Source organism: Sus scrofa, chromosome 9 (genome assembly GCF_000003025.6).
Source record: "Sus scrofa isolate TJ Tabasco breed Duroc chromosome 9, Sscrofa11.1, whole genome shotgun sequence".
Lineage (NCBI taxonomy): Eukaryota > Metazoa > Chordata > Mammalia > Artiodactyla > Suidae > Sus > Sus scrofa.
The window spans coordinates 119,706,149-119,728,213 of record NC_010451.4 but is presented as its reverse complement, the minus strand read 5'-3'; the positions used below and the strand labels follow the sequence as shown (position 1 = coordinate 119,728,213).

At 43.6% G+C, this 22,065-nt stretch overlaps 1 long non-coding RNA gene across 1 annotated transcript in view; it reads left to right on the top strand.

Moving 5' to 3' along the window:
* The window catches only part of LOC110255515, a 28,837-nt gene continuing 6,810 nt past the window's right edge, over window positions 39–22,065 (top strand). The window contains exons 1-3 of the long non-coding RNA XR_002335938.1: window positions 39–2,989; window positions 15,216–15,289; window positions 20,560–20,642. This is a non-coding gene — a long non-coding RNA (uncharacterized LOC110255515). The remainder of the gene's footprint in view (window positions 2,990–15,215; window positions 15,290–20,559; window positions 20,643–22,065) is intronic.

The following is a 22,065-nucleotide window of genomic DNA, read 5'->3' as shown; positions in this document are numbered from 1 at the left end:
AGGCCAGATCCTTAACCCACTGAGGGAGGCCAGGGATCCAACCTGCATCCTCATGGATGCTAGTCAGATTCATTTCTGCTGAATCACGACGGGAACTCCGACTTTGGAGTCTCATTTTCTCCACCTGACACCCCCACGAGGCAGCACTTGAACCTTCCATGGCACAAGCTTCCGTTTTGAACCCAAACTGAGAGGGAGGAACAGGCAGGTGACCATTTACCGGTGACGAGAGGTGCTGCCCTTTGTTAAGTACCAAGTGGGTGTCAGGCAGTGATGGCCTTGTACTTACAATATCTCCTCTGGGAGATAATGTCCTCACTTTGCAGATAAGGACATTCAAGCTCAGTGAGGTTAAGTGACTTATTTCGGGTCCCTTCGAACCAGGTGCAAGAATGGTGGCTATTCACTTTGGAAAAACAGTCTGGCAGTTCCTCAGTAGGTTAAACGTAGAGTTACCATAGGACCCGGCAATTCCATTCCTGAGTATGTACGTACCTAAGAGAAGTGAAAACGTATGTTCATGGCCATACATTGCAATACAAAGCCTGTACACCAGTGTTCACAGCAGCATTGTTCATAATAGCCAAAAAAGTAGAAACAACCCAAACATCCATCAAATAATGAAGGACAAATAAAGTGTGGTCCATACATAGAGTGGGCTATCCTTTGTCGGTAAAAAGAAATGAAGTATTGATCCATCCTGAGCCTGAACTTTAAAAACTTTACGTAAACGAAATCATTCGCAAAAAACACAGACTCTTGCATGATCCTGTTTATACAAAACGTCCAGCATGTAGAGAAAATAGATCAGTGGCTGCCAGGGGCTGTGGGGGAAATGGAGAGTGACTGACAACGGTTCCAGAATTTCACTTTTGGGTGATGAACGAATCCCCCAGAACTGATTCTGTTTGCTTCTCAATTGCTTCTAAATTCTAAATTGGCTTTAAATTGGATTGTGATGATCATTGTACAACTCTGTGAATATTCTAAAGACCATTGGCTTGTATACTTTAGATGGGTGAATGGGTGATAATATCTAAATAAAGGTACAAAAAATTGGTGGCTACTGCCCACTTTGCTTCTAGGGAGAGGCCATACCACTTGGATTGGGGAGTAACCAGAGACATTTCTAAGAACAGAGGCCCAGGTACCAAACAGCAAGCAGCAGCATCTGGCTTTGAAAGTAAATGCAAAATGCCGGGCCCCGTGCTAAGCACCTTACATACGTTATCGGATTTCATCATCACACTAACCCCATGAGCTTTGTGTTACTTTTGCTCTCATTTTCTAGGAGGAAATTGAGGCTTAGAGAGGCTTAGTAATTTTCTCAAGGTCATGTATCTGTTAGGTGTTACAGCCGCCTCTACTGAATAAAGACCTTGGAAACAACTGTGTTGATCTGTTCAAGTCCCAGCATCATTCGGTAGCGGTTAAGAGAGGAGACTCTGCAGCAGGATGGTCTGGATGTGAAACTGCATCTTCCTCCGGGTCCTGTGTGCATGTGAGCAAGTTGCTTAAACTCTGTGTTCCAGTTTCTCCCCGGTATAAGGGGATAGTGAAAGTACTGAACCCACAAGGTTGGCGACGGAATGAGATCATGTGTGGGAAGCATCGAGGACAGCGTGTGGCACAGAGGGAGTGCCCAGTACCTGTGAACGCTTATTAAGTCTGGTCTCTGTTGGGGGGTGGGAAGACAGGTGGTGGTTCTACTCTAGTCTAGCGGGGAAGGCAGCTGTAGACATAATTGAAATCGGGAACAATGGTGAGAGTCAGCTGAAGGCAGAGCAGAAGATCAGAGGCGGAGGGACCAAGGAGCCAAGAGGGCCCCTTATTCTTGTGGTCCTAGATCTTTGGTCTTTTAGGCTCTGTTGGGAGAACGTGAACAGCAGCAGGGTTTTCCTCCCTGTCCTCTTAAGGTTTCAGGCATTTGTAAGAATTATGACATGTGGTCGGGGAATTTCATGATTAGACTTTTCCTGCCAACTTGGTAAAATTTAACACTTGAAGGGGTAGAGCAGAGAGAGTAGAAAATGTCTTTTCTTTGGGCTTCTTGCACCGTTACCATTAGTTAGAGCCTTAGGCTAACACAACAGATCCCTGTTACAGGAACCTTGGGAGTCTGTATGTTGGAGTTTAGCTATTTATTGAAGAGCATCAACTGTAAGACTTATAAGTAAATGAGTCTTTGTGAATGTAATGGATACAAGTTGAGGGAGCGAGGGGTGGGGGGAATGAATTCAAAACGGAAGACTAGGCTTCCAAATAAGAAGGGGCAGAAGGGAGAAGAAAATAAATGGAGAGTGTGTGGGAAGCACACACTCCTTGCTTCCCAGCAGTGCATCCTTTGGGTGCATGACAGGCATTCAACAGATATTTGCTCAATCTGAACAGGTGGGTGGTTTACATTCTAGTCCTACATTGAGGATGACCTCTGTGACCTCCTCATTCCAGATTTAAGTTGACCCTGTGGGAAATTATTCAGGAAATCAAGCCAGAAGTGAGACCCCCTTTGTCAGGCCTTCCCTCAGAGCAGTCCTCTATCCTTGTGAAGGTTGCCCCAGAAGACTTAGAGGGAGATCTGGGAGCCTGCCCTGGTTGCAGCTGAGAATCACCTGGGGAGCTTTTCGAACACCTGTCTGCTGGGCTGGCCCTCACCCCAGACCAATCATATTAGGATCTCTGGGGGTGGAGCCTGGGCCTTGGCAGGTATCGTTTCAAATCCTCCCCAGGTGATTTTCATAGGATTCAGGGGTGAGGAGCAGGGACTAAGGCATCAGTGGATGGGAGGGCTGGTGGTATCTGCCAGAAGTCTGGGTATGCAGTTGGCCAGAGGTAAACTGCAAGTCTCGCCTGAATGAGCGTGGAAGCGTCAGTCACCTTTTAGTTTTCCAGGGTCATTTTCCCAGAGGCCTCTGTGAGCCTGAAGACGTCTCTGACGGAAGACATCCCAGCCTAAGGAGGATGCTAAGGCTGGCGGCAGAGGAAGGAGGTAAGCTGTAGAAATAGGAATGGGCACTGAACTTTGCACGGCTTCATCTCTATAATACTGAGATTTTCCTTGGCCTGAGAGGCAGTGCCAAGGGAGGGGTGAGAGGGAGGGAAGGGCAGGCCCAGACCTGGTCTCATGGAACCGTGCTGGGCTGGCTCAGCAGGAGGCTGCAGAGTTCTCTGGAGACCCTGCTCCCCCCAGCAGCGCTGACTGCGGGCGCCCTGGGACTCTTACTGCCGCTCCCTAATGAGCCCATTAGGATGATCAAAGAGTCACTTGAGAGTTGTTGGGAGCCCCTGGAAGCTTTGTGGAGTGTGTCCGTGACCGTGGAAGCACAGGCATCGTGCCCTGAACCAAACTGCTGAGGGACCATTTGCTTCTCTTTTCAATAGGACTAGGCTCTCCATCAGCCAAACAGCTCTGAGCGCTCCTCTAGTTAGCAAACGGCACCCCAGAAAAGATACCTGGTTTATAGAGACGGCGTGTCTCCTTGGAGACCTGAGCTTTCCCTCAGGGAAGGATGTTGTGGGACCCGCGGTACTGAGTTTGGAGTGACTGGGGGAGAACAAAGGCACGGGGAAGGAAATTTTTCATTGTACTTGAATCAGCATCAACCCTTCTCCAAAATGCATCTGGGCTCACCCTGGGCTCTGCTTCCTGCTGTCTGCCGCCTTCTCCAGAATCTCTCTGCAGCCCACGCCCAGGCTACCTCCTCCTCCCCCGGCCCCACCTCCCTCCAAGGATTCCATCTCAACTATACTCACTTGATGGAATCCGCACAAAAGGCGCATTTATTACTGACCGTCTTCTGTATCTTGGATAATATGTCACAAGTAGCCAAGACTATAGCTCTCGAAAGTAGTTTCACAGATTAAAGATGAAGAAACAGTATCCATAGAGTTCTGGAGTCAAGGAAGTGTGATAACCAGCCAGTTAAAAAAAAAAAAAAGACCATTGGAGAGTGGAATTGTACTCACTAGAGCCGGCTTGGACTTTAGATATGAAACATTTGATTTATAGATTCTATTTCACTCTGATAGAAAACTCTGCTTACCCTTATTGGAAGGTCGAATGTGTTGGGTGCTTTAGCTAAGGTAGCTGTTAAAATATATTTCGCATTCAAGGAAAGGGGCCCTTGTTATTCACCATGTTCCTATTTTAATTATGATTTTCCTGGCATCATTTTTAACAAGAATAACCTAAGGCCTGCAAGGAATGCGTTCCCTCATCAGTTCTTAAACCCGCCCTCCCCACTCCAACCAGCTGCCCTCGCTCCAGCTCCACAGATGAAATGCGATGGCAGGACTGAGCAATTACCTGGCGGCTCTGAACAGGTAGTGTCAGCAGTCAGTTAGAATAGTTCCATTACAAAAATCCCTTTTCTCCCACCTTCTTCGCCCTAGAGAATGATCACCTTAACTCTTGCTGCTCCCCCCACTTTGTGTGGCAGCCCCTTTTCATCTTCCTCCCTGCTGAGGGTCTTGGCTCCCCCGCCAGCCTAGCCCTCGTCTCCACTCCTCTTGGGAGAGGCCTCTCGTTTGTCCTCCCTGCACTGAGTGGAGTCAGGATTGAGCACCCCTACCCCATGAATGCTCCCATCATCTTCCAGGTGTAAGCCCAACCTCCCTTGGCGTCTGAGATTGTGGGCTCGGGCTTATTGAACTTCCTTCCTGTTGAGACTCTTTGGGGACCGTGCTGGCTCCTTGGACATGTGTACACATGCGTTCCTGCCAGCATCCCTCACCAAGGGCTGATGCCTGCCCCTTGTGCAGCCTGAGGGGGGGCCCTGCTCCCAGACACAGACCTCACAGCCATGGGCACACAAACCCACAGGCTTTCTGAGAACGGCTGTGGCCCTGCTAACTGGGGTCTCCAGGGGACTTCTTCTTCACCAGCGGGTTGAGCACTTTTTTGTGTCTTGGTTGGAGACAGTCAATCCCATGTTGGGCTGATCCCCCACTGTCGGCCACATCTGTCCCTCCCAGCCATCTGGTGACAGGCCCTAAACATCTCTCCTCAAGGTGGGGCAGGGGAGGGATAAATTAGGAGTTTGGAATTAACATATACACTCTACTAGATATAAAATAGATAACCCATAAGGACCTACTGTGTAGCACAGGGACCTCTACTTAATATTCTGTAATAACCTCTAAGGGAAAAGAATATGAAAAAGCAAATATATATACTCACTATATATATATATATATATATATATATGCGTGTGTATGTATATATATATATATATATATATATATGCATATCTGAATCACTTTGCTGTATACCTGAAACTAACACAACATTGTAAATCAACTATACTTCAATCAAAAAAAAAATAAAATTAGGAGTTTCCTCGGTGGCACAGGGGGTTAAGAATCCGACTGCAGTGGCTCAGGTGTGGAGATTCAGGTTTGAGCCCCAGCCCAGTGCAGTGGGTTAAAGTATCTGGGGTTGACAAAGCTGTGGTGTGGGATTTAATTCCTGGCCCAGGAACTTCCATGAGTCCTGGGTGTGGATATAAACAATTAAAGAAATTTTTTTTAAATAAAAAATTTTAAAAGATAAATTAAATCTCTGGCATGTCTTGCTGGAAATATGAGCCACCACTGTCTCACAGTTCTGGAGCCTGGACCTCTGGGATCAAGGTGCTGGCAGGACTGACTCTTCTGAGGGCTGTGAGGTATGGTCTGGTCCAGGCCCCTTTCCTAGGCTTGTGGATGCTCATCTCCTTCCTGTGTCTTCACCTTGTCTTCTTTCCATGCGTGTCGATGTCTGTGTCCTGATTTCTCTTTTTTATAAGGACACCAGTCATGTTGGATTTGGGACCCACTCTGCTCCAGTATGACCTCATCTTTTTTTTTTTTTTTTGTCTCTTTAGGGTCACACCTACGGTTTAGGGAGGTTCCCAGGCTAGGGTTTGAATCAGAGTTAAAGCCACTGGCCTACACCACAGCTCACAGCAACACAGGATCCTTAACCCACTGAGCGAGGCCAGGGATTAAACCTGCGTCCTCATGGACACTAGTTGGGTTCGTTAACCTCTGAGCCACGATAGGAACTCCAAGTTTGATCTCATCTTAACTAATTAAATCTGCAATGACTCTATGTCCAAATAAAGTCACATTTTGTGATATGGGGGAGGGGTTTAGGACATCAGCATATTGTTTTGAGGATTGGGGGGGGTGCAATTTCACCCTTAAGCATAGGCATCATTTTATGGGGGCAGTGATGATAGTGAGAGATATAAGTATGTTTCCTGTGGACCCAGTGAGCAGGGAAGTAGTTCTCTTTTCTTACTTTTTAGGGCAGATACCTCATCAAGACAGCTAATTTTTACCACGCAGTAACTATGGACCAGGCACTGTGTGTATTTCTTGAGCACTGACTATGTGCTGAGCACTACCCAGTGTTTTATGCGCATGGACACCATCCTGTGAAGAAACTAAGGCCCAGAGAGGTTAAGTAAGCAGCCCAGCTTCACACAGGAAGGGGTGAGAAGCAGATCGGGTATATTTTCTAAGAACTGGATCACTTACGCCTTCTCTCCCCCATCTCCTGCAGCACCAGGCTCTAACATCAAGGATCTCTCTATTGTTTTAGACCCCTGCCCCTCACAGGGCATGGCTCCCAGAGATGACCAGCTAAGGAAGGAAGCACTCTTAAATCAGGCCCAGGATGTCCTGTTACTTCAGGCTTTTCATCTCCGTGGTCAGAACCTCTGCCCCTCTGTGCCCTTAAAATAGGCACTTCCCATCCATCTCAGGTCCTTCTTCTTTTTTTTTTTCTTTTTAGGGCTGCACCTGCGGCATATGGAAGTTCGCAGGCTAGGGGTCCAATCGGAGCAGTTGCTGCTGGCCTATGCCAGAGCCACAGCAACGCGGGATCTGAGCAGCATCTGTGACCTACACCACAGCTCTCGGCAATGCCGGATCCTTAACCCACTGATCAAGGCCAGGGATGGAACCTGCAGCCTCATGGCTCCTAGATGGACTCGTTTCTGCTGCACCATGGTGGGAACTCCTCAGGTCCTTTTTATTGCCTTTGCTGAATCTTTTAAATACTGTTCTCTTACTCATTTGCTAACTTGTTAGCCGTTGGTCTTCCCAACAGAGTATGAGCCCCATGAACGCTAGGACCAGTGTTGCTGGTGGTTAGCACCCTGCCTGGACCACAGCGGCATTCCAGAAAGACCTTTAGGTAACATGGGTTCTGCTGCAGATCAGGCAGATTTCTTTGGATCCGACTCAAAACTGAGATTTTTTTTTTTAAGTGCAGGGTACAAAATGACTCTAGGAGCTCATACATGAGATAATTGAGTAAAAATGAGACACTTGGAGCATCACTGCTGGTCCCCAGCACAGCTGTGGAGGACCCTGAAGATGTGACACTCTGTAGCAAAGTCTTCTTCCAGCAATTATTATTAATTATCATCCTAAGTGAAGCAAAGACCCTTCTACAGCGCTCACAGTGTAGCTACAGGTTTCAATTTCACTTCAAGCATTGATTTCCCATCCAGGGCCCCAGTAGCCTTTTTTCTTCTAACAGCGGCCCTCTTCCACTGCTTTGTGAGAACAGGCTGTCTGTTGGAAGCAAACTGGACTCAATTCACATGAAGGGGAGTCATTTCTGGAATCTGCACCACTGAGGTGATGGAGCAGGGCCGGAGACTGGGGTTGGAGGGCCTGTGTGCTTACCCCAGGCCCCGGGTAGCTCACAATTTCTTTGGAGATTGAGTGTCCTCATCTGGAAAAAGGAATAAATAATTTCTGCCCTGCCTGCTTTACAGGCTGGGGCAGGGTTTAATTAAGATAATGCACATAGAGGTGCTTCTGGCCCAGCCTGTACACATGTAAGGAATAATTACCTGTGAGCAGCAAGGCAGAGCAGGACAAAGAGGAATGGTTGTATCTGCCTGACTTGGGCTCAAATCTCAATCCTATTGCTTATTAGCTGTGACTTTCATTATTGAAAAACCGCTGTGCTTCAGTTTGATCATCTATGAAATGGGGAGAATAATATCAACTTTGCGTGTTTATGAGGCACGGTATTTGAGAAGCTCTTGGCATGGGGTGCCGTAGGAATAGTTTTCCTATGTGCTTTACTTCGTCACTTAGAGAATGCCATTCTATCAGTTTTCTATTGCTGTCACAATACACTGGCGCCGATTTAGTGGCTTAAAACAACACCGATTTGCTGTCTCACAGATATGTAGGTCAGAAGTCCAGCGGGCTTGGCTGCTGTCTTAGCCTGCTTGGCTGAGATCAGAGTGGGGGGACCGGCTCTGAGAGATGATCTGCTTCTAGGCTTATTCAGACTGTGGACAGAATTGAATTCCAGGTGGCTGTAGGACCGAGGTCCCCATTTCCTTGCTGGCTGGGGGCTGGGGGGTTGTTCTCAGCTTCTAGAGGCTGCCCAGGCTGCTTGGCTTTGCCCCCCTACCCCCACCCCAATGCCTCCATCTTCCAAGCCAGCGATGGCTGATGGAGTCCCTCCTACATCAAGTCATCTGACTTCCTCTTCTGCCTCTCTCTTCCCCTTTAAAGGACCCATGAAATGACGCTGGGCCCACCCAGATAGTCCAAGATATTCTGCAGCCATATATTAGGCTCCCTTGGCCACATAACCATTTTGTGCCAATGTAAAATATCCACAAGTTCCAGGGTTAAGATCGTGGACATCTTTGGGGGCCATTATTCTTCTTACCATGACCCTAGGTTGATATCCTGTTACTTCGTTTGTATTAACAACGTCTCCTCAAGATCTGATATTCAAAGTACTAGCTCCATGCCTGGCCTAGAGTAAGCTCTTGACTAATATTAATTTCTATTTTTGCTACTGATATGCAGGTGACAAGGTGTCTTTTATTTTCTCCACACATCCTAGCAAACCCACCTGGCTGAGGATCCCTCTTCTACTACCCATCCTCAGTTTTTTTTCCAGAGCCCAGCCAGCCCTTGCCCACCAGGCTGGGTTCAGTGCCAGTCCTCTGTGTTTATGAATCATGGGACTGTTGTGAACTTTTCTACCAGACTCTAAACTTTTTGAGGACAAAAACGAATGCTTTTGCTAGTATCACTTGGTAGAGTGTCTGTATATGGTAGAGGTTCAATAAATGCTTATTGACTACATGAATGATGAGAAAATCTATTACGCCCTTAAAAATAATTGATCAAATAATTACGGTTGGAATGTATCCTTTAAGCATCGTAAATATTGGAACATTCACTGAAGAAGAGGAAAATGTATGTACATGGATGCTGTACTTTCTAAGACAGTGGACTTTACACAGAGCTTCTTGAGAAATAAACACAGGTTGGGTTTGTGAATTGTCTAGGCCCAGCTCTTGTGGAAGAAGCTGTTTTGAAATTGCTGCAGAGCTATGGTTATGATTGCTTGGAATTTACTGAGTGGATTTTTCATTTTTTTTCTCTGAATGCATCAGAGAAAAAACAAACATGGTATTGACATAAAGCCACATCATGGGAGTTCCCATGGTGGTTCAGTGGCTTAAGAACCTGACATTGTCTCTGTAAGGGTGCAGGTTCGATCCCTACCCTCACTCAGTGGGTTAAGGATCCAGCATTGTTGCAAGCTGCGGTGTAGGTCACAGATGCAGCTTGGATCTGGTGTGGTGGCTGTGGCATAGGCTGGTAGCTGCTGCTCCGATTTGACCCCTAGCCTGGGAACTTCCATATGCCACAGGTGCAGCCCTAAAAAGAAAAAAAAGAGAAAGAAAAAGAAAAAAAGCCACATTGGCTTGGCTTACTTCTTATTTGCTTATTTACTAGGACTTATTACAGCTCATGGCAAAATCGGACCCTAGTGTTATTTCTCTTGGAAATTCGCAAGTAGCTCTTTCTCTGCTCATTTTCTCCATTTTGTGAAATGTCCTAACAATATAGCAAAGAGACGATGCTCCATAATGATCCAGTAAGAGTAATGGTCATAGAATGGTATGTCTACTGTTGTTGCATGTGTGTTCATTTTCTGTATTTTAACATTTTGTCTCTTTCCGTTTGTCCCACTGACTCCAGATCCACTGACTTCTCTTGCCTGGGCCTGGGTCTCTTCATAGCTGTTTTGAAGTTGGCTGGTCCTTTTGCAGTCATGGCTCCCACTCAGGGACTTGGGTCTTTTGACATTTATTTTTAGGTTCAATATAGTCTCCGTTATTTTAAAAGAACGGTTTTATTATCTGAAACAAACAACCACAAATAAAAAAATGGAGCCAAATCACAGGCCTCAGGACCCAGATGAGGAATAAAGAAAAATTGTTTAGAGCCATAAATGCCTTCTTTGCAGGTTTCTTTCTGTCTATTGGGCTCGGGCACCTTTTCTGCCATCACAGACCAGTGATTAGGTGTCCGATTATGTCGTGATGTCATAAATGTGCTGCCCTCTGTTGGAAGTCTGGGAATCCTAATTTCCTCTGGGCTCAGCCTTCCATTTTGGAACCAGAGTCCAGCTCAGGTGTGAGGCTTATAGGTGCCATTGAACAGTTTTAATGAAGTCAGTTCTCAACTGGCCACCCCCTCTGACTGACCGCCTTTGCACAATTACTTTCAATTCAGCCAAAGTTTATTGAATAGTCACTGTGTGCCAGCCATCCTGCAAGGTACCTAGTAAATGCACAGAAGCCTTTCAAAACACGGTCCATGATTCAGGAAGCTTATGACTTATACATGAATAAGGAGAATGGCAAGCTGACTCTGTGTAGTTCTATAAATCCAAGGAATTTTAAGTGTTACGGGGGTAGTGGCACAGCCAAGGAGGATTAGGACTTCGTTTTAGACCAACGGTTGGCTCCATGCCTGACCCTGCGGTAGATGTTTCTTCTGTGTGGTGTTCGTGATTGTGGGAGGTGCTATAATTAGAACATGATTGGAGGTGTCAGGAAGGGGTGTATAGGATGGGGGGCAGCCAGAACCTCATTGGCATCTTCCCGTCCTATTCCCACTCTGAGCATGAGTAGAACCACGTGGCTGACTTTAGCTGCAGCTCAGTGCGGCGGCAGCATGACTAGGAACAACACGTAGATGGAGTGTCCAGCAAGACCTCGTCCGCTGACAGACGTGACAGACTGACGTGCCACACATAGCAGTGCTCAGAGAGCCTGTATGTGTCTATGCGATGGTCCAGCTTGCTGAGGATGAAGAGTAGCAGCTCAGGGATGGCTGGAGAGAAGGTGGGAGAAGTGGGTAGAGAGGTCACAGAGGAGCAACCGTTAGGGCTTGGGTTGTAGGAAGAGTCTGCCTTCCATTCTAAGGAAAGGGAATGCCATGGCAGGCTTTTGAGGAAATCTGTTTTATTTATTTATTTATTTATTTATTTATATTTAGGGCTGCACCCATAGCATGTGAACGTTTCTAGGCTAGGGGTCAAATTGGAGCTGCAGCTACTGGCCTACGCCACAGCCACAGCCATGCTGGATCTGAGCCACATCTGTGGCCTGCACCACAGCTCATGGCAATGCCAGATCCTTAACCCACTGAATGGGGCCAGGGATCAAACCGGCCTTCTTATGGATTCTAGGCAGGTTTGTTACCGCAGAGCCCCAGCGGGAACTCCCCGATGCTGTGATCTGTGAAAGTAAATGAAGCAGTCAACCAGGGTGTTGAATTGAGAATGGACACCATCGGGGAAAGGCAGAAGCAGAGACACCAGTTAGGAGGTTCTTTAAATAATTCAGGCAAAGGATGATAGAGGCCTGGATCAGGGTAGAGGACTGCAATTAGGACAAGGGGTCAGATTGTGGGTAAATATTTTTTCTCCTTACATGATCTTTTTTTTTTTTTTTTTTTTAAATTTTACTAGAGTGTAGGTGACTTGCAGATTTGTATTACCTTCAGGTATATAGCGAAGTGAATCATTTATACATATGTCCATTCTTTTTTCCCAATTAGGTTATTACAGAATATCGAGTAGATGTTCCTGTGCTTTACAGTAGGTCCTTGTTAGCTATTTTATATACAGTCGTGTGTAAATGTTAATACCATCCTGAGAATTTATTCCTCCCCACTATGGTTTCCCCTTTGGTAACCGTAAGTTTGATTTTGAAATCTGTGAGCTTGATTCTCTTTTTATAAATAAGTTCCTTTGTATCATTTTTTGTTAGATTCCACATATAAGTAATATCATCTAGTCTTTCTCTGTCTGACTTAGTTCACTCAGTATGATAATATCTAGGTCCATCCATGTTGCTGCAAATGGCATTATTTCAGTCTTTTTTTGGCTGAATAAAATCCCATTGTATTTATGTACCACATCTTTATCCAGTCCTCTGTCAATGGACATTTAGGTTGCTTCCATGTCTTGGTTATTGTAAACAGTGCTATGAACAGTGGGGTGCGTTTTTTTTTTTTTTGAATTATTGTTTTCTCCAGATAGATGCCCAGCAGTGGGATTGCTGGATCATATGGTAGTTCTGTATTTAGTTTTTTAAGGGACTCCCATACTGTTCTCCATAGTGTTTGCACCAATTTACATTCCCACCAACAGGGTTCCCTTTTCTCCACACCCTCCCAGAATTTATTGTTTGTAGACTTTTTGATGATGGCCATTCTAACTGATGTAAGGTGATACCTCATTGTAGTTTTGATTTGCATGTCTCTAATAATTAGTTATGTTGAGCATTTTTTCATGTGGTTTTTGGCCATCTGTCTGTCTTCTTTGGAGAAACCCACTGAGCCACCAGGGAACTCTGGGAACGTTTTGAATGTAGAGCTGATGGAATTTGCTGACGGGCTAAATAGGAAGTGTGAGAGAAAGAGGGGAATCAAGAATGACATTAGGATTTTTGGCTGGGTGAGAAAACTCTAATTGGAAGAGATACATTCTCTCAATGTTCATAGCATTATTTACAATAGCCAAGACATGAAAGGAACTTAAATGTCCATCAACAGATGAGTGAATAAAGAAGATGTGATACACATATGCAATGGAATATCACTCAGCCATAAAAATGCTGAAATAATGCCGTTTGCAACAACATGGATGGGCCTAGAGATTATCATACAGTTTGAAGTAAGTCAGACAGAAGAACATAAATACTGTATCATTTATATGTTACATCTAAACAAATGCTACAAATAAACTTCTTTACAAAAAATCAATAGATTCACAGACGTAGAAAACAAATTTATGGTTACAAAGGGGAAAGGGGGTGATGGTGGGGAGGTTTAAATTAAGTATATATAAAATAGATAACTAACAGGGACCTACAGTGTAGCACAGGGAGTTATATTCAATATCTTGTAATAAACTGTAACAGGAAAGAATCTGAAAAAGAATATATGTATCTGAATCACTTTGCTGTACACCTGAAACTAACACAACGTTGTAAATCAACTATACTTCGATTTTTAAAATCCTAAAAAAAAGATGTTTGGCCTGAGTAACTGGAAGAACGAAGCTGCCATGAACTGAGTTGGGAAAGTCTGAGGGAGGAGGTTAAGGGAATATTAAATTTCAGATGTCTCTTAAATATCTCCCTGGAGATTGCGAGCAGGCAATCTGGTGCTCAGAGAAGTGTGAACTGGAGACGCAAACAGCTTGGTTGGCATGTACACAGTATTTAAAGCTAGGAGACTGAGTGAGGTCACCCAGAGCACGAGCATAGGTCAAGAAAAGAGAACTAAGTACTTGAGCCATGAGATTCATTTAGAGTCATGCTCGAGTTCTCCCCTCTGACAGTCCCTAAAGAAAAGAAACAGGTTGAACTTGTCTTTTCCCAATTTATTTGACCATGGAGCCCCTGGTCCCCCTGCATAACTGTGGAATTCCTGTTCCATTGAACATACTTTGGAAAAGGCCACATCAGACATGGGGGGTAGCCTAGAGCCATAAGGGGAGGACCTTTCCATGCTCTGCTAAGGAGTTTGGACTTTATCTTCCAGGTAGTAGAAAGCCACTGAGGGGTTTTAAGAGAAGCAGTGTGGAAGGTGGTATAGGTAGGGGTATCTGAAGGAAGAAGATAAATCAGTGGTTGATTGCAATAGCCTAGGTGAAAGATGGTGAAGCCCCGAATATAATAATTCAGAAGAGAAATACTCAGATGCAATGGGTATTTAGGAAGTTTAAAATCTACACGATTTGAAAACCAATTAGATACAGTAGGTGATGAAAAAGATTCTATGATAACCCTGAGGGTTCTAGGTGGGTTAGGACTTTCTACAATTACCTGCATCCCTTAGATAGGTCCATCAGTGCAAGCTACAAACCACCATTCCATGTAATTAACTTTTATTTTTAACATGGGTCAAGTTATATTTTATTGTACAAGGGAAAATGTGAATCGATTTAATGTCCAGACAGTGCTGCCTTCCATTTTTGTCATTCATACAGTTATATTAACTTTTTATTAGTACAAAAAACATTTAAATTGGTACTTAAAAGAGTGAGTGTGATGAGCTGTTTGTGCAAGGGATTATGATGGTATTTTCTTTAGCATTAATAGTTATATTTTGGAATATGTGTGTTCTAATTTTTTGTATGCAAAAGACAGATTTAAAAAGAAAGCAGATTATACTGACTAGAGAAATGTTCCTAGGAGTTAGGTTAAGGGCCTTGACTATATACCTGGGTCCTATTCTCGAACACACTGAGAAAAGTAGGAGACATTCCAATATTGCTTTTTTTTTTTTTTTTTTAAAGTACCTGCGGCATATAGAAGTTTCCAGGCCAGGGACTGAATCAGAGCTGCAGGTGTGATCTGAGCTGCAGCTGCAGCAATACCAGATCCTTTAATGCTCTGCACTGGGCTGGGCACTGAACCTGCACCTCTGCAGCAACCTGAGCTGCAGCACTTGTATTCTTAACCCATTGACCCATGGTGGGAACTCCTCAATATTACTTATTTTGATTGTTCTATGTTCAGAATGCTGGCTGAGAAATGCTGACATTCCTCTGGCTACTCCAGAGACCCTGGAGAGAAGAAATGCTTCTTTAGGGTAGTGCTGGTATGTTCACAGCCTTTTTTCTTTTTAAATAACCTCTTGCCTGCAATGGTGGCATCTCTTGAATAGCTTAGGCTATAAAACCTGAACAGAGAAGTGGAACCAGGTTGTTTAGGGTCATGCAAATGTTGCATAATATATCTTGACTGCTAATGAAGCACAGAAGAAAGACTTTCTGTTTGACCTCTAATCAGTTCTTAAGAAAAAGTGAACATATTTTTTGGTAGTATATACTAGTTCTGTTTATAAATATTTCTGGGTTTTCTTCCCTCTAGGCACATTGTAGGATTGAGCCTCCTGATCTACCCTGTGAAAGACTGGTCATGTGACTGATGTCAGCCACTGAAATGTAAGTGGAAATGACATGCATCACCCCTGGTTGAGAGTCAGCAAGACCTAGTGTGCAATTTGCTACATACTCCTCATGGTCTCCAGTGATGCTCCAGATAATGGAGACTCTGTTAGTTTTTGTTTCTGAGTAAAGCAGTGTGGGGATGAGTTCCTAGAGGATTTGCAAACTTTATTACTTTACGTGACTGAGATTTGGGGCTTGTTTGTTATCAAGCTCATCCTGACTAATACACTTGTAATCCTTTATTTACTTATTTTAAAATACTGCTTATATTTTCTGATTACCATATGTTCATTGTAGAGAATTTTGAAAACACAGAAGAATATTAAAAATAAGCATCCACTGAAATCACCGACATAGAAATAATGTTTGTTAATATTTTGATGTATTTTGTTTCTTCCTCTCTCTTATATATTAAGAAAATTGGGGCATTCCAGTTGTGGTGCAGCAGAAATGAATCCGACTAGTAACCATGAGGTTGTGGGTTGGCCTTCCTCAGTGGATTAAGGATCCGGCATTGCCGTGAGCTGTGGTGTAGGTCACAGACACAGCTCAGATCCTGCATTGCTGTGGCTGTGGTGTAGGCCTGCAGCTGTAGCTCCAATTGGACCCCTAGCCTGGGAACCTCCATATGCCATGGGTGTGGCCCTTAAAAGACAAAAAAAAAAAAAGAGAGAGAAAGAAAGAAAATTAGGATCATGTATATACACTATTGCTTTTGTGCTTCATATTATAGCAATAGTCTTTAAAATACGTAAATTTGTTGCATATTAGTGAAGGAATATTATAATCTCTTTTTATATTTATGTATTATATATTTAATGTTTACATTATGTAATTTATAATAAACTAATCTTTCATTTTTGTGCTTTTTCTTCTTATAAATAACATTCCAGTGAAATATTTGTGCTCATCTGTGTTTGGATGGCTGCTTATTTCTTTAGAGTAGATCCTGGAAGGGGAGTTATTGGGCCTGGGAGTATGCATACTTTAAGAATTTGCTACATATTGCAAAATTGCCCAGGAGAAAGGTTGTACCAATTAACACTCCAACAGTGGGAGATGGGCCATCTCGCCACCCCTGTTGAGTCTTAGGTTTCCTTTTAATCTCTGTTAATTTGATAGGTGGAAATGCTATCTTGTTGTGTTATATTTGCATTTCTTTGATTACAAGTGATGTAAAACATTTATTTCATATGTTTATGAGTCATTTGCATTTTTTTTCTTCTGGGAATTGTGTAAATGGATTCTCAAGCCCCCCAAACACCAAACCGTTAAACTGAAAGCAACACTGGAAGCCAGCAGTGCCCCTCTGTTGCTACGGAGCCTCAGCACAGTTTTGAAGTGTGTGTTGAACAGGCTTCTCTTATTCCCTCTCATCATTCTTGTTTTGATGATTTTCTCTCTAGTCATCTCTCTCCACAGCCCATGTCTCCTTCAAGCCTTGGTCTCCCTCCAAGCATCTTATTGCACCAGGCTGCAGTCATGGCTAAAACACGAAATTTGGGAGAGAAAAGGACGAATGTGACCATAGTTAGTTTTGAGTGGTACAGCATTATTATGGCAAAATCCATGAAGTGTCCCCCTTATGAAGGTCCCTCCCTACCAACTGGTATGTTCCCATGGCAAAGCGGCAGTGGACAATCTGCTCCAAAAGGGTCAGTGATTAAGAGCCCAGCCTGCTTCTCTGGCTTTAGGCTTGAACCTACTATTCCGGGTGATAAAGCTTAAATTATTCTTCCTGGAAGCATTCTTGTTTATTTCATGGACATTGCATTTCCCCCCGATTGTCTATTGGTGCTTTTAAGAAGAGAGAGGGAGGAATCTAAATTTTCCCAAAGTGAGTGTTACTTTTTAGCTAGTGTGAGATAAAAGACAGATTGAAATGGAGCCAGAGGGACCTACCCTTCACCCTCCATCTTCATCGGAGTTGGAAGCTCACATTGGTATGTCAGGCAGCAGCTGGCAGGCTCTTTTATCATCATTAATTGTCCGCTGAGTTGTCATGAGGAGAGACTAGAATTCGGGTTTAATTACATCTGTATCATCTCTGATAAAGTTCAGGAGATTCTAGTGGTGCAAAACAGGCACAGGCCAGTGATGTGCCAAGGATACTCTGTGAAGCAGAAACCATGTGTATCCTTGAGGGGAAGAGGTGAATTTACTGAATTCCAAGGGATGTAAGGCTTTAGCAAGGCTGGGCAACTCTCGTGAGATTTGGTGATGGAGGAGAGGGGGAAGGGAAGCTGCTAGTGGCATTGAGCTTGTTAAGGGTAATTTGGTTTCTGTGGCACAGGTGTAGTGAGCCGTCCCAGGGAACAAGCAAAAATTCCTTCAGGGAAATTTGCTTGTTTTTGTGGAAACTAACCTACTGCCAGCCAGGGAGCAAAGAAATGCATTTGGTTTTGGAGAAAACAATAGCATACCCACTCCTGGTTCTTTTAAGAAGCCATAGGTTTCTTTGGATGGTCTCTGATTTAGTTCTGGAAATACATGCTGGTGCAGAGCAAGGCTCAAGTGACAAGGAAGCTGGCTTTGGCTAAAACGAGAACTAAATCACAGCTTCATGGAAATGGCGAGGGGTAGGCAGGATGGGAGCTGAGTGTGTCAGCAGCTCATGGTTTCATGAAATAGTCAACAAGTGCTAAGAGCCTTTCCCGCACTGTGACAATGGCCCTTCTGCCCACTGTAGCCACACAAGGTCTCATTCCGGTCTCTTATCAGCCCTTGGGGACCTCCCTGTCTGCTTCTGGTGCTTCTGCTATCGAAGAACATCTGAACCTTGTGCCTCAAATGAAGTTTTAGTCCCTGCTTCACTTCTCTTCATTAAAGTAGGGATCTTGAGCTTAAAAATGTTAACCACTCGGCTTCATCTTAACTCTCAATTCCTGAAAGAAAATCTGAAGCCATTTCATGAGCTCTCTCCTATGGAATTAAGTGTTTTCAAAGAATCATATAGATTGGCCATCTGGCCCTCTGCTTTTCAAAAGGATAATTTTAGAGCTACCCCCATATCTTAGGAGGAGCAATTTATTTTAGTCTTTAGGCCCTCTTTCAGCATTAAAAAAGAGTAGATTACATAAATGCAACCTGAAAAATCTAAAAAGAATCATTGTACATGGGTGTATGTGTCTCTGGACACAATAAAAGGGTTTGGCCCTCATTCTAGGTCTCCAGTTAAATGGTGGTCTTTTATATTAGGCCTCTCATACAAGCCACAAAACTCATCTTTGCTCTGATTTTTATAGCTGGGTACAAAACTCAAAGGAGTAAGTTTGGAAAAACAGGTAAATCAAATTCAGAACTCTCAGAATTTAAAACATATGCTGATTAAGCATAGATACATGAGGATTAAGATTGAATACAAGAAGGTATATATCTTATATCTCTCTGTGTCTTGACCTATCTACATCAAAGTTTATGTGTGATTTTGTCTTTAAAATTTTTTTATTAAAGTATCATTGATTTACAATTTTGTGTCAACTTCTGCTGTACAGCAAAGTGACTCAGACCTACATACATATACATTCTTTTTTAAATATTATTTTCTCTCACGGTCTCTCCCAGGACATTGGATATAGTTCCTTGTGCTATATAGCAGGCACCTTATTGTTTATCCATTCTAAATGTAATAGTTTGCATCTACTAATCTGTGATTGTAAGTTTCTTGAGTCAGAGGCTCTATATTTGTACTTCTGTCCAACAATACCAGGCAGAGTAGATGCTCAGTGAATATGTACTGAATATGTAAAGTATGGAATGTGTTAAACAGCTTTTATCGTTACCATATGCCCTGGTGGGCTAATCATATTAACTGAGATGTGGGCAGAAGTAGAAGTGAGTGTGGTGTCCAAGGAACTGAACTATGATTGAGTCAGTCCCACTTCATGGAACCCATCAGGGCCCCATGTTGCTGCAAATGGCATTATCTCATTCTTTTTTATGGCTCAGTCATATTCCACTGTATAAATGAACTACATCTTCTTTATCCACTCCTCTGTCAGTGGACATTTAGGTTGCTTCCATGTCTTGGATATCATGAATAGTGCTGCTATGACCATTGGGGTACGAGTATCTTTTTGAATTACAGTTTTCTCTGGATCTGTGTCCAGGAGTAGGATTGCTGGATCATATGGCAACTCTATCTTTAGTATTTTAAGGAACGTTCATACTATTTTCCATCCCCACTGCCTTTCTAAGTCTACTCTGTGGGACTATTTCCCCCTCTGTCATCCCAAAGAAATACAGGCAGGCCTGATGACTCTTCTGTCCAAATCAGAGCAATGCAAATAGTTCTTCCATCACTTCAAGTCACACATCATCATCTTAGGATGTGTATTTATATACCTAGCCCCACATTCTAGATAAACTAATTTTGTTAAAAACATGTTTTTCCCTTTCTCCCAGTTCAGGCTTATTCCAGGCAGGAAGCCACAGTCAGGGAAATGGAATATTCTTGACTTCTCTTTCCTCACTGGGCACTTCCAATCCTCCTTCCCTATTCTGCTAACTCTTGGGTTCTGACTACGGAGATGGTATATCCTAGTACTCAGGCTGGTCTCAGATACTTATTATTAATAGTTCCCCCTTGCATTAGGATTCTCCAGAGAAATAGAATCAATAGGATATTATATATATATATATATATATATATATATATATATATATATATATATGTTAAAATCGGTTCAGGCAGTTATGGGGGCTGGCAAGTCTGGAATTTGTGGGGCAGGCAGGCAGCTTGGAAACACATGCAGGGTTTCTACGCTACAGTCTTGGAGTAGAATTCCATCTTCTCTTAAGGCTTTACTCTCTGGTTTTTGCTCTTAAGGCTTTACTGACCAGATGAGGCCCCCTCATTACTGAGGGTACCATCCTTTACTTAAATTGGCTGATTTTAATTGTTGCCACAAAACACCTTCACGGCAGCCTCCGGGCTAGTGTGTGACCGAACACCTGGGCGTCATCACCTAGCCACGCTGACTTGGGAGCCTTCACACAGTTTCCTTCTCAGATGTCTCTCCATAGGTAAAATAGCTTAATGCCACTCCAGCGCTGACTCCTCCTGAGAGCACATGGTGAAGAAGGGGCAATCAGACCTCAGAGAACTTCCCTCTTGATGGTCCCTCCAGGTATCCTGTGCTGGTACTCTTGGGCTTGGCAGGTGTTGAAACCCAACGCTTGCTCTTAGGGACAATTTTTAGGCTCACTGGAGATGTTGCCGTCCCTCCCTCACCACTCAGGATCTCTATTCTTGGTTCCCACAGCTCACAGGCATCTCCATTCTGGCAGCCCCGGGACTTGACCCCAGCACATTGGATTCTATTTCACACTGTCCTCAAACCAGCTGGTAAGCCCACATCTCACCTTTGATTCTACAGGTGGTTGTTGGGTGTGTGCACAAGAAGAACATATTAGGCTTTCTGAAGAGTCCTTTTGAATTAGCTTAAGTGTGAGGTGGGGGCTGAACCCCTTCATCCCTTATGTACATTTTTGTTGGGGGGGCTCAGTATATAGACAACTCTTAGCAAAGGCCTTTTCCTCTGTGTGTGTGTGTATCTATATCTATCTATCTATCTGTCTGTCTGTCTGTCTATCTGTCTGTCTATCTGTCTGTCTGTCTATCCGTCTGTCTGTCTGTCTGCCTATCTATCTATCTATCTATCTATCTATCTATCTATCTATCTATCGTATATCTATCAATCCATATTTAGTTTTATTATATACACACACATCTTGCAATCTTACGCCTTTGCTGTGAATGAGGGGGTTAAGGGTTGATTAATTTTTGCTTACTTCTTTGAGAGTCTGCATCATGGCAAAGTGATATCTGTGTTTCAAGATTTTAGCCTTAAGTCCCATTTTAATATTATATACAGAAGCACACAAATATACCTACCACTATTCATGGATCTTGGAATATTGTCCATCCACAGAACTCCCAGTAACAAAGGGGCCTGGGGGATTGTGTCTCACTCTGCCCCTCTCTGTTTTCTCTTTAATACTTTCCCCAATATTTGTCGTGACCTCATTCTACCAGCAGGTGTGTGTATGTGTGTATTTGGAGGTGGTGGGGATTGAGGGGCAGTGTATGACACTCTGGAAGGTGAAGAGACTAGGTCTTCATAGTCCTCTGAGCTCGACCCTGGATCTTACATCAGACAGACAGTCTGGATGCTCTGTAAACCTAGCAGTAGGATGAATGCTATTGCTGGTATCACCCTTTGCTACAAAGGCATTTAAAACGAGGCCCCAGATAATTAGGATATCAAATAACCCTCTTGCTCTTATAATACTAAAATATTGAATATTTAAAGGGTAAGCAGCCTTGAAATTTGTAATGGAAAGGAAATATCCCATTAAGGAGTGTGAGGAGCCCTAGCCTCTCAAAAACAGTTGGAAAAGTTTGAAGAATTCATAAGTCGAAAGAAGCTGGGTTGTATTCATAAATATGCAGAGCTTTGAGTAATAAAATAAGGGCCAATTCAGAGGTCTATTTAAGAAGGTGACCAGAGCATAATTAAAGTAACTGGCTTCAAGGCCAATTTGGAATTCTGTCTCTAGGAAAATCGTTACTATGAGATACTCACAGACAAGCCAGGGAAAATGAGCACACAAAACTGCATCGAAGAAGACAATAAGCTGAGGTGGTTAAGGGAGCAGATTCTCAAGTGAGAGTGAACAGATCCTGGTTCAGCCTAAATAATTTATGGCCTGGGTGGCCCTAGGATATATGGAGAACTTTCTCTGCCTTAATTTTCTCACATGTAAAT